The sequence below is a fragment of the Schistocerca cancellata genome, chromosome 11, assembly GCF_023864275.1.
Source record: "Schistocerca cancellata isolate TAMUIC-IGC-003103 chromosome 11, iqSchCanc2.1, whole genome shotgun sequence".
Classification (NCBI taxonomy): domain Eukaryota; kingdom Metazoa; phylum Arthropoda; class Insecta; order Orthoptera; family Acrididae; genus Schistocerca; species Schistocerca cancellata.
Window position 1 is genome coordinate 12,275,023 of NC_064636.1, and position 14,055 is coordinate 12,289,077.

The following is a 14,055-nucleotide window of genomic DNA, read 5'->3' on the forward strand; positions in this document are numbered from 1 at the left end:
TATTGAGGCATATTGTAATGGTACTTTGACTTCCGCAAAGTTATAATTTACGATCGCGCACGCAGAAGAGCGCTGCGCCAGCGACCGATTTTATAAATAATTTTGTTCTTTTTTTTTACTTTTGCGTAGTTTTTTGTTTTTAAGAACTAAAGGAGGACTCTCTCTCTCTTGTCTTGATACGAAGGACGTGTATTTTTCGGAGACGTTGAATGTGCTTTTGGTGAAAATTAAAATTACATTTCAAAGTGATGTTGTTTCAATAGTTAATGAGAAGATAATAAAATAAAAAGGTAACACTACAATTGGCGACCGTGACAGGACGTGCAATCTTCGGATTTGATACAAGTGCAGTTAGGATTTGATACAAGTGCAGTTTGGATTTGATACAAGTGCAGTTTGGATCTGATACAAGTGCAGTTATTATAAATTTTGGCTATCAGAAAATGAATTTGGACTAAGTCTCATTCATTTCAATTGTAATGTTACGTGCATGAAATTTACAACAATATTGTTTTCCCTGTTATTAATTTGTGTTAATTTTCATTTTCATGTTGAGGAAATTAATTTGGTAAAAAAAAGGGAAAAGGATAACGTTCCATAAAATAATTTGCACGGACGCGAAAGAAAAATTTGGGATTGAAAACTATATATTTGACGCTACATTTGCAACATAAGACTGAAAAAAAAAATGGTGAGTACAGCAATTTACATTTTTTCCAGTTTCAAGCAGCCATCTGTACTTCCTTTATTCCGATCCATTTATTTCGAAATAATTTTTTCAATTTGTAGTTAAAATTGATTTACTACTATTATTGCAAATGATAAGTGAAGAGCATATTCACAGTCATTTATTTGTGAGAGGGAAATTTCAGTGCCAATTTTATAATTCAATTTCTAATTAGAAATCATATAGAAATATCCATTTCCATAAGAGAAATTTCAGATTTCAACATATCGTATTTAAAAAAAATTTTTTTACCATTGGAAAATTTTATTTGCAATTAATTATGAAAATCGCAAGATGGACGCTAAACGCGTAGAAATTGTTTCCGCGGACGAGCTTAGTGAAAGTGACTCATTGCAAAACATGTCCGACAGTCAAATGAATATTGAACTTAATAGGGAGGATGTTCAAGACATAATTTTACCGGATCGATTAAGACAACAACCCCTATATTTAAACAGATATACAGGCGAATGGAGAGTGAGTACTACGCGACAAAACGTGACATTGACAACGTCAACGTCAGAACCAGACATCAATCAGACACGAAAAAATGACGAAACTAAAACACAGGACTCTGACATGCTCAACCTGATTCTGAAGTTACTTGGTGACCAAAACAGAAAATTTGACACTTTAGACAAAAGATTTGACGCTTTAGATGACAATTTAAAACGTGACATTGGGAAATTTGACACTAAATTCGATGAACTGACACGGGACATAAAACAAAATTTTGAAAAACAATGGAGACAAATTGCCGACTTGACAGAAACCACCAGTAGTCTTGGAAGGAAATTTACTGACTTATCAGACAAGGTTACGAGACAAGAAAAGGTATTTGTGGAATTCAGTGACGAGACAAAAACTGACTTACAACGATGTAATGAGAAATTGTTAACAGTAGTTTTTGAACAACAGAAAACCAGTACCCAAGTTGACGAATTACGACAGTCACACAATTCCGTAAAAACAAACCAAGAACACTTAGACCTGACGATTACAGACCTTTCAGACCGATTAAATGATGTAACATTGGAGCAGAAATCCTTACAGGAAAAGTTAGAAAAGCTTGAAGACAGAGCAGATGTAGCATCTTTAAAGAATGACACAACTCTAGCAGAAAAACTTGTACATGAATGCAAATTATGTGATGATTATTTAGATGAGAAGTTTGAGACAATGACACAGATCATTTTAGATAAGACAAAGGAACAAGTAAAGGGAGAAACAGATAATATTCAGAAAGAGGTACGTAAACTTAAAGAGAATGTAATACCAAGTTCGTCAGTGATACCAAAACCCATAACAGACAACCAAAACATAAAAGACTCATAATAATGCTAGACCCAGCACACAGCCGAAAATAGAATTACCAATGAGTAATACAAATCTCAATGAACCATTTTCAATGCTACCACAAGATCAAAATTACTATCAGACATCACCACATACTATGCACAGTTTGACACAAAATGCAGGACCCATAATACCATCGGGAGTAGCTGATGAAACATTAGTACGACATGGATACTTTCAGACATTTTCATGTGATGAGAAAGACAAAGTGCATCCGATTGTTTTTATCCGCTCTTTTGATGGTATTTTCCCGAGTTGGTTAGAAGCCGACAAAATTCGATATGTTACAAATTTGTTACGTGGAAGAGCAGCTAAGTGGGGAGCAGCAATTAAAAGGCGATGTTTAACATTTGAACAGTTTGAACAAGCATTTCTTGAGGAATTCTGGTCGATCACAGAACAGCAAAGTTTAAAACGAGAAGTATACAATCCAGAAATTTACAACCCGAAGAAAGAGACTTTACGTCAATACTTTGAACGCTATCTAGACAAAACATTATATTGGACAAAACCAGCAGATTTACCAGATGTAATTAGAACACTTAAAAGCCACTTACCATTTCCTTACCGTGATAAATTAATAGGAGTGTCCGAGGACAACATAAAGAATTTTTTCAGTTATGTTGATGAGATAGATGTTGTTTACAGAGACGAGATCAGGAGTTTCAATCAATTGTATCCGATCCATCCAAGCAATTCGCGTACGCACAACAGAAATGACAGAGGCTATTGGAATCCGCCTCCGACACCACAACAAAACACTCAAAGAAACAATTCACACTACACTGGGACAAATCCATTCAATATTAGGAGAAACAACTCGCAGTATTGGCAAGGAAACAGTAATTATTACTATAATGGTTATCCGAACAATAATTACAATCAGAACAATAACAGTTATATTCAAAATAACAACAACAGAAGAAGGAACCGAAATTATAGAGATCAAAGAGAGGATAACAGGTACCATCCAGGATATTTTCAGAGAAACAACATCCAACAACATCCAAACATGTATTGCAGGAATAACAGTAATGACAACACCAGTTACAGTCATGGGCGAAATAATGTATGGGGAAATCACAATGGACAACCGCCACGACACATGCAATACAGCAACCCTCAATTTGTACCTAACGGAACTCCCAATGCGACGCGGGGTAATGTCAACAACCAAACAGCTGATACTTGGGCGACGCGCAACAGAAATGTAAATATTATTGAGTTGGGCAATGAACCCAACCCGCAGCAACAACCGAATTTGCCGGAAAACGAACGACGACCGAGCTAAGCGCTCGAGTTACGGTCAGAAGGGAGCAGAGCGCAACGGAACCGACGATTTGTTTTCTCCGATATGATGACAGTAAGAAAATAGAAAAGGAATTATATCAGGATGTGGATTTTAATAGTACTAGTAAAACAAAGAAGATTATTCAGGCTATAACACGAGTTATGATTGGTAGTTATGAAGTGGAAGTAATGTTAGATACAGGAGCAGCAGCAAGTGTCATTTCAATGTCCTTATATAATGAACTCAAACAAATAATGAACATACAAACATTGCCAGTACAGAATTGTCACATTATAAGTGCCACCAATAACAAATCAAAGAATGTGAAATTTCAAGTGCTAATTAACTTCACATTTTCAAATATACCACTCAATTACGGTTTTCTGGTAGTAGACAAATTAGTTATGCATTGCATATTAGGAATTGACTTTTTGAATGAATATCAAGCAATCATAGATTTAGGAAAAGGGAAATGTCATTTAACCGTAAACCAACAACAACTGACAATAGAGTTAACACAGGGTAAAAACTTAAACAGTAAACAAGGTAAATTTGAACAGTTACATTTTGTGTATCCACCAGCGATAAACATATGTGATTTAACTTTTAATGAAGCTGTATCTCAGGGAATTAAACCTAATGATTTATATGAGAAATGCACAGAATCTGAATATCTGACGAAGGAACAACAACTTGAATTACTTGAAGTTTTGCAGCAATTTGCTGAGGTATTTGTGGAGACACCTGGAATTATTAGAGGCTATACTTATGAGATGGATGTTAAACCACACAAAACATACTGTAGAACATATTATAATATTCCTTGGTCAAAGAAACCCGCAGTTTTGAAAGAGATTGAAAAAATGCAAGCTTGGGGTATCATTGAAAGGTCACATTCACCATATTGCAGTCCGATCCTAGCAGTTAATAAAGAGGATGGTAGTGTAAGATTAGTGCTGGATGCACGAGAAATTAACAAAGTTATAATCCCAATCAACACACGACCTATTAATTTGGAAGAACAACTTTTAAAATTTCATAATGTACAGTATTTAACCAATATCGACCTCCGCTCATCATTTTGGCAGGTGAACCTCCATAAAAACAGTCGTAAATGCACTGCATTTCTATGTGAGGGACGTAGTTATCAATTTTGTGTTCTACCCTTTGGTCTACGAGTGAGTGCTGGAGTATTTATTGAAGCCTTAGATGCTGTTCTTGGACCACAATTGTTATCGCAAATCACAGTTTATGTTGACGACATTGTCATTGCCACCACTACTTGGGAAGAACATGTAAATCTTTTGAAGCAACTTCTGACTAAATTTTCTGATGCAGGTGTCACTATCAATTTATCAAAGACGAAATTAGGGAGGAGAGAAATCAAATTCCTTGGTCACATCATATCAACTGAAGGCATTTATCCAGACTCAAGAAAAATTGATGCAATAAAGAATTTTCCATCCCCACAGAATCGTAAACAACTCAAAGCCTTTCTTGGTCTATCTTCATTCTTCAGGAAATTTGTACCCTACCACCTTCTTAACAGTCCACATCTTCTATCTTTACTCAAAAGAAATAATATTTGGAAATGGACAGAGTTCTGTCAGACAGATTTTGAAGCAATTAAGAATGCTTTAGTTAATGCACCGTTGTTATGTCATCCTGACATGACGTCAGACTTTTGCCTAGTAACAGATGCAAGTTCCTATGGGCTCGGAGCATTTTTATTCCAAATTCATGTAGAAGATGAACAAACAGTCATCAAACCTATAAGTTTTGCTAGCCGCACTCTCACTGAATGCGAAAAGTCATATTCAGTGACCGAGCGCGAAACACTTGCCATAGTATGGGCGTTTCGCAAGTTTCGCTACTTTCTATGGGGAAAACGTACTAAGCTTTATACTGATCATCAAGCTCTTTCTTTCCTGCTATCATGCAAGTTATTACATCCACGTCTTGCACGCTGGTGTGCATCACTACAAGAATATGATTTTGATATTATATATATAAAAGGAGAATCCAACATTATAGCCGATGCTCTATCTCGTTTGCCACAAGGCCTACAAGAATTTTCAGATGTGACAGAACAAACATCAGATTTTAAAATTTTACTCATGTGTGACGGTACATTTGCACCTTACTACGAAAACATGTGCAGGAAATTAGCCATATTGCAGGACAATGATCCCAGGTGGATCCAGATAAAGAATAAATTACGTGCAGGAACAGACCCACATCTTGAAAAATATTACACGTTACACAAAGAAGTATTATTTTACCGACGAAACCCTGAATCACAGCATTGGTGTGTTTGCTTACCTGAAGCTCATGTTGATGATTTTATTTTATTTACACACAGAACTTGGGGACACTATGGTGTAACCAAATGTACAGATAAGATTATACAATATTGCTACTTTCCAAATTTAAGGCGAAGAGTATTGAGTAATATTAGGAAATGCATCATATGTCAGAAAGCCAAATATTCTAATCGCACAAGCATGAATGAATTGCACCCAATCATACCTAAGAGGCCATTACAGCTAATTTCTTTAGATATTGCAGGACCCTATCCACAAGCACGTGGAGGAATGAAATACATCCTTGCTGTGTTAGATGTTTTCACAAAGTATTTAAAATTATATGCTTTACGTTCAGTTTCTACCACTGCTATTACCAGACGTCTATTAACAGATTATTTTGTAAGAATAGGAAAACCTGAAGTTATGATCACGGATAATGCAGCATATTTTACCAGTTTAAAATGGAAGACATTTATTGAAGAACAGAATGTTAAACATATTTTAATTTCAAGATTTCACGCAGCAGGTAACCCAGTAGAAAGAACATTTTGAGAATTTGGACAGTTTATGAGAACACACACACCAGAGAAGCACACAAAATGGGTAGAATACCTAGCACCATTTGAACAAATAGTGAACAATTTAACTCACATTTCTACTGGATACACACCAACTGAATTAATTAAGAATAAAACAGAAATAAATGAATGGACAGACCCTCTACCTAAATTTACAGCAACAACAAATCATGTTAGTTTAGAAGAAAAGGTAAGACAAGCTTACACAACATTATGTGACAAAGCTAAGGAAAGAAAGCAGAAATATGACAGAGGTGTCAGGAAAGCACAAACATTTCAAGTTGATGAGTTAGTTTTACTAAGAACACATCCTAAACCCACAAAACTGAAACATTTAAACAGGAAATGGCAGATCTTATACTCTGGACCATACCGAATTGCAAATATTCCACACCCTGGCTGTTATTCATTAGAATATCCATTAACACATAAACCTAGAGGTCTACATCCACACAGACATTTGAAAAAATACATACAGTAAAATGTTAGTTACTGAGGAGAAGATAATTAATATGATATACAGTTATGATGAGCCTACATTTAAGTTATACAGATACTTACAATCTAGTGAATGCAGGTAAGTCTAGAAAGCAATGTGAACCATCCAATAGCTAATAAGATATTTGGTTATAAGAGGAGTTGCTATTGAGGCATATACACATTAGAGGAGGCAGAGAACTGAACAGAAGTATTTTCTTTAGGAGGCATGTGATAATAGTAATGTTGATATGAGTGATGTGAGAGACTGAATGAGATGAGTGAATGTAATTTTAGTTTAATAAGAGGATAAATAGTAATATGGAGAGAGGTAAATGGAATATAAGATGAGAAAAGGGTATTATTATTATTGTTGTTGTTGAAGTAAAAAAGTAAGTGGTGATGAGTAAGAGGAAAATATATATATATAATGCTGAGGAATAAGTATATGTTACTTTGTGAAGAATGAATAATGGATAGGTGAGAATGTTATGAGTAATTGAGAATATGTTGAGAGGAGAGAAACTAGATTTGAACGCTATATCACATGTACTCATGGAATACAGAATGAAGGTAATGGAAAGAATATTATTTATTGAAAGATTGGTATGCCTGAGATAATAACTTATGTGGTGTCTTATATATTCTTATAACTAAAGGTGAAAGTATAGATTTACATGGAAAGAATTATTTACAGCAGCCACTGTTGGAAATATACCAGAAGACTTAAATCTATAACACTTTAACACTAATCTAATGGGAACTTGTAATGAAATTTTTGGAGTTATGTAGGCTTGACACTTCAGATTGGAAGAATTATTTAAGAGAACATATTTAGAAGTCATCTAATGACATAATTAAAGCTCATCTACTGAACTGAACTGATGCACCATTAAATAGAAAAGAGAATAAGGAGAAAACAAAACGTCAGTCCTCTGTTGCGGCTCATACTCTCATCCCTTCCTTAGAAAAATTTATACATGTTGATGAAATATTGGACATTACATAATTCGTGATTATCTGATAGTATGGAGAGACATACACAAATATTTATTTATGAATAGAATTTTACAGGTACCACAAGGTAACTACAGAATGGATATACAGCATGGAACGCAGCAGCAATTATCTAAGAAGATTTATTTATTTATTAAGTAAAACATTTAGTTATATTGCTTGACACTCATGAAAGGAAGGAGATGAACTACACAAACTTTATAGGAACATGATTGACTTGAACTATATATATATATATATATATATATATATATATATATATATATATATATAATAGAGGGAAACATTCCACGTGGGAAAAATATATTTAAAAAGAAAGATGATGAGACTTACCAAACAAAAGCGCTGGCAGGTCGATAGACACACAAACAAACACAAACATACACACAAAATCTGCTTTCGCAACCAACGGTTGCCTCGTCAGGAAAGAGGGAAGGAGAAGGAAAGACAAAAGGATATGGGTTTTAAGGGAGAGGGTAAGGAGTCATTCCAATCCCGGGAGCGGAAAGACTTACCTTAAGGGGAAAAAAGGACAGGTATACACTCGCACACACACACATATCCATCCATACATACAAGACACAAGCAGACATTTGTAAAGGCAAAGAGTTTGGGCAGAGATGTCAGTCGGGACGGAAGTACAGAGGCAAAGATGATGTTGAAAGACAGGTGAGGTATGAGCGGCGGCAGATTGAAATTAGGAATTAGCGGAGATTGAGGCCTGGCGGATAGCGAGAAGAGAGGATATGCTGAAGGGCAAGTTCCCATCTTTTGTATGTATGTTTGTGTTTGTTTGTGTGTCTATCGACCTGCCAGCGCTTTTGTTTGGTAAGTCTCATCATCTTTCTTTTTAAATATATATATATATATATATATATATATATATATACACATACCACACTGATGTACATACTTGTAGGATCCTAAGATATTTAGAGGGGCACCACTCTTAGAAACGGTAATAGAGGGGTACCACTCTTAGAAACAGCAATGATGGGGACACCACACTTGGAAGCGGTATTAGGTATAGGAACTGTTACGTTATATTAAGTTAACATGTAATTTTCTTTATCATATTTTATTTTGTGTGGTCCATTGTAGGGGATCACTTTACTGGTATTTGTGAAGTAGTCAGCAACCATCCCATGAACCTATCCTCCTACAGAGGGCTGTCTAGAAGCTTGAAATATGTGTAAATTTTATTCCAGGAGGCAAGATGAATTTTAAGTTGAATATTCTAGCGAGTTGCCACAATTATCTTCAAATGTTGGAAGTGTAACGGGGGAAAAAAAAAAAATTGAGCTAACAAATAAAATGTATATTTCAATCTAAATGTAATGTAATTCACATGTCAGCACAATGATCTTGAATGTAACGTAAAAAAAAAGTCTATATTTTTCATTTAATTCTGTATATGTACTATATGACAACAATGTATCTCATGTAATGATTAATTGTAAATATTTGTATGTTCATGTACTTATTGTATCGAGAAATGTATTTTAAGGAGATGTTAATGAACTGCAAAGGACTTGTGCATGTAGCACATGATTCATATAAATGGAACTGAAAATGCAAAGAAGAAACCAACGTGATGGAACACTGGTCAAGAAATATTTACGTAGTGTCAATATGCTTTGAAGTGTATGGTGTTGTGGAAGCCGGCAGGTCTTCAGGTTGGTGTAAAAGACAAGCTCATCACCTGTCGTAGGCAGTGAGGTGTTTCCTGTGCCCTCATTGACCATTTATACCCCGGTAGACGCCACCAAAATTCGACTGCTGGAGATCACAATTTCGTGTTGACAGATTGAACAAACTTTGGATTTTCTTCAAGTCACACGTAAGAGATCCAGGCAGTACACACACACTCAGAATCCGATACTACGTTTAAAGACATTGGAGCAATATAATAGAAACATTTATTGTTCGAATTAATTCCATTGTAAACATGAATCATGTGGACTGAATTCAAACGCTGTGCTAAGCAACGATAATACGCTGCAATTCAAAGACATTAATGTTACGACTCCTAAAGAAGATACACACCAAAAAGACTGTGTACAAAGACTGATATGCAAAGCGCATTGTGCTCAGAAATATTTTTTGTAATATGTAAATTTCTTATTTTCTCATATATGTATGTATCTATGTAAATTTTCTATACTGCCACGCTCGCTTGCGGAGCGTGTCAGTAGAGGAGGCATTGTAACGGTACTTTGACTTCCGCAAAGTTATAATTTACGATCGCGCACGCAGAAGAGCGCTGCGCCAGCGACCGATTTTATAAATAATTTTGTTCTTTTTTTTACTTTTGCGTAGTTTTTTGTTTTTAAGAACTGAAGGAGGACTCTCTCTCTCTTGTCTTGATACGAAAGACGTGTATTTTTCGGCGACGTTGAATGTGCTTTTGGTGAAAATTAAAATTACATTTCAAAGTGATGTTGTTTCAATAGTTAATGAGAAGATAATAAAATAAAAAGGTAACACTACAATATACACATTAGAGGAGGCATAGAACTGAACAGAATTATTTTCTTTAGAACGCATATGATAATAGTAATGTTGATGTGAGTGACTGAATGAGATGAGTGAATGTAATTTTAGTTTAATAAGATGATAAATAGTAATATGGAGAGAGGTAAATGTATTATAAGATGGGAAAAGGGTATTATTATTATTATTATTATTATTATTATTATTATTGTTGTTGTTGTTGAAATAAAAGGTAAGTGGTGATGAATAAGAGGAAAATATATATATATGATGCTGAGGAATAAGTATATGTTATTTTGTGAAGAATGAATAATGGATAGGTGAGAATGTTATGAGTAATTGAGAATATGTTGAGAGGAGAGAAACTAGATTTGAACGCTATATCACATGTACTCGTGGAATACAGAATTAAAGTAGTGAAAGAATATTATTTATTGAAAGATTGGTATGCCTGAGATAATAACTTATGTGATGTCTTATATATTCTTATAACTAAAGGTGAGAGTATAGATTTATGTGGAAAGAATTATTTACAGCAGTCACTGTTGAAAATATACCAGAAGATTTAAATCTTTAACACTAATATAATGGGAATGGAAAGTTTTCGAGTTATGAAGGCTTGACACTTCATATTGGAAGAATTATTTAAGAGAACATATTTAGCAGTCATCTAATGGTATAATTAAAGCTCATCCACTGTGCTGAACTAATGCACCATTAAACCATTAAAAGAGAAAGGAGAATAAGGAGAAAACAAAACGTCAGTCCTCTGTTGTGGCTCACACTCTCATCCCTCCCTTAGAAAAATTTATACATGTTGATGAAATATTTGACATCATATAATTTGTGATTATCTGACAGTATGGAGAGACATACACACATATTTATTTATGAATAGAATTTTACAGGTACCACAAGGTAAATACAGAATGGATATACAGCATGGAACGCAGCAGCAATTATCTGACAAGAACTAAGAAGATTTATTTATTTATTAAGTAAAACATTTATTTATATTTCTTGATACTCATGAAAGGAAGGAGATGAACTACACAAACTTTATAGGAACATCATTGACTTGATATATATATACACTTACCACACTGATGTACATACTTGTAGGAACCTAAGATATTTAGAGGGGCGCCGCTCTTAGAAACGGTAATAGAGGGGTACCACTCTTAGAAACAGCAATAGTGGGGACACCACACTGAGAAACGGTATTAGGTATAGGAAATTTTACATTATATTAAGTAAACATGTATTTTGTCTATCATATTTTATTTTGTGTAGTCCACTGTAGGAGATGACTTTACTAGTATTTATGAAGTAGTTAGCAACCATCCCATGAACCTATCCTCCCACAGAGGGCTGTTGCGAGGCTTGAAATATGTGTAAATTTTATTCCAGGAGGCGAGATGAATTTTAAGTTGAATATTCTAGTGAGTTGCCACAATTATAACAAATAAAATGTATATTTCAATCTGAATGCAATGTAATTCACATGTCAGCACAATGATATTGAATGTAGCGTAAAAATTTACTATATTTTTCATTTAATTCTGTATATGTACTATATGACAACAATGTAACTATCTCATGTAATGATTAATTGTAAATATTTGTATATTTATGTACTTACCATATCAAGAAATGTATTTTAAGGAGATGTTAATGAACTGCAAAGGACTTGTGCATGTAGCATACGATTCATGTAAATGGAACTGAAAATGCAAAGAAGAAACCAACGTGATGGAACACTGGTCAAGCAATATTTACGTAGTGTCAATATGCTTTGAAGTGTATGGTGTAGTGGAAGCCGGCAGGTCTTCAGGTTGGTGTAAAAGACAAGCTCATCACCTGTCGTAGGCAGTGAGGTGTTTCCTGTGCCCTCATTGACCATTTATACCCCGGTGGACGCCACCAAAATTCGACTGCTCGAGATCACAATTTTGTGTTGACACAATGCACAAACTTTTGGGTTTTCTTCAAGTTGTAGTGGTTAATAAAAAAAGAAGAGAGAGAATAAAAGAAAAAGAAGAGAGAGAATAAAAGAAAAAGAAAAAAAAAGGTTGCAAATGTGGGAAGAAATGGTGAATAAAAAGGGGGTTTTAAAATCGTAAATGACCGTGAAAAAAGGAAAGAATGAAATGCAAATCGGACTTCGTATTACAGAGAAGCTATAGTTGGGATGGTCCTTGTGGCGTTTTTGAGCAAAAGTTAAACCAATTTCCACTACAAAACTTACTGAAAAGAAACAGAGAATAACAAAATGTAACTGACAGGGGGAAGTGGCGTAGATGAGAGATCATCCTTTACCAGGTTAACTTGTCTTCTTTCGGGCGGCGTCGAGGTCTTCAAAAATCTCCTTCATTTCTGCGTGAAAAGTCTGCTCCAAAATCTTGCAATAGTCCAGGAATCACTAATTTATACCAATTAAAATCATCTTGATACTGTATGCAATTTAATTTACTTTGTTACTTCCATCACCCGAATTTCTTAACAACTTCCACAACATGTCTACACATTAAAATCGGATCAAGACTAGCTAATAAGTTTTTTTTTTTTTTTTTTTTTTTTTTTTTTTTTTTAACGTCTTCATCAGATCACGTCTGCCTTAAGCTCCGGCTATCAAGAGACAATTAAGAAACAAATAGAAAACAAAAAAGAAGCTACAATATTAGTAGTTTCTCTGCCATCGAGCGCTCAAACCGCTGCGACGGGATATTTTTTATCTGAGGGAACAAGTGTAGTGCGGCGAAATTCAAAGTCCCGCTACAAAGTCACATGCAAGAGATCCAGGCAGTACACACACACTCAGAAGCCGATACTATGTTTAAAGACATCGGAGCAATAAAATAGAAACATTTATTGTTCAAATTAATTCCATTGTAAACACGAATCGTGTGAACTGAATTCAAACGCTGTGCTAAGCAACGATAATACGCCGCAGTTCAAAGACCTTAATGTTGCGACTCCTAAAGAAGATACACACCAAAAAGACTGTATACAAAGACTGATATGCAAAGAGCATTGTGCTCAGAAATATTTTTTGTAATATGTAAATTTCTTATTTTCTCATATATATGTATCTATGTAAATTTTCTATACTGCCACGCTCGCTTGCGGAGCGTGTCAGTAGAAGCGGCATTGTAACGGTACTTTGACTACCGCACCTCCGCCAATACAAAGATATTATTTATGATTGCGCATGCAGAGGAGCGCTACACCAGCGACCAATTTTTATAAATAATTTTTATCTTTTTTTTACTTCTGCGTAGGTATTTTTTTAACAACTAATGGATTACTCTCTTGTCTTCATACGTGTATTTTTCGGCGCTGTGTTTAACATGCTTTTAAGTGGAAATTAAAACTATCTTACGAAACGAAGTTATTTCAGTAGTGATTCAAAATGGTTATCGCCAAATTTATAAATTAATGCTGACAGTGACAACTTAAAGAAATTTTCATCGGACGGAGAACAAGAGGACCAGCAAACAATGAGAAAAAGGACAGCCTACAAGAAAATACAGAAGTATTCCAGACACAGCCACGAAGACTATATTATAATAAATACTACGTTTCTAACAGAATTATAAGGTAAATTTCAACTTAATTCTGATGCTATTTCCTTACAGTCGCTTTTTGTAGTGTTGCCGACACAGTCTGCCATGCACAGTCAAATTACAGCACTATCTCAATCAGTAATACGAAGTCCACCTTATCCGTAACATATTCCATCAGAATTCAAAACCCAATCAGATTTTCTATTTTGTATTTTCACGGCAGAACCCCGAGGAAAGGAAACAC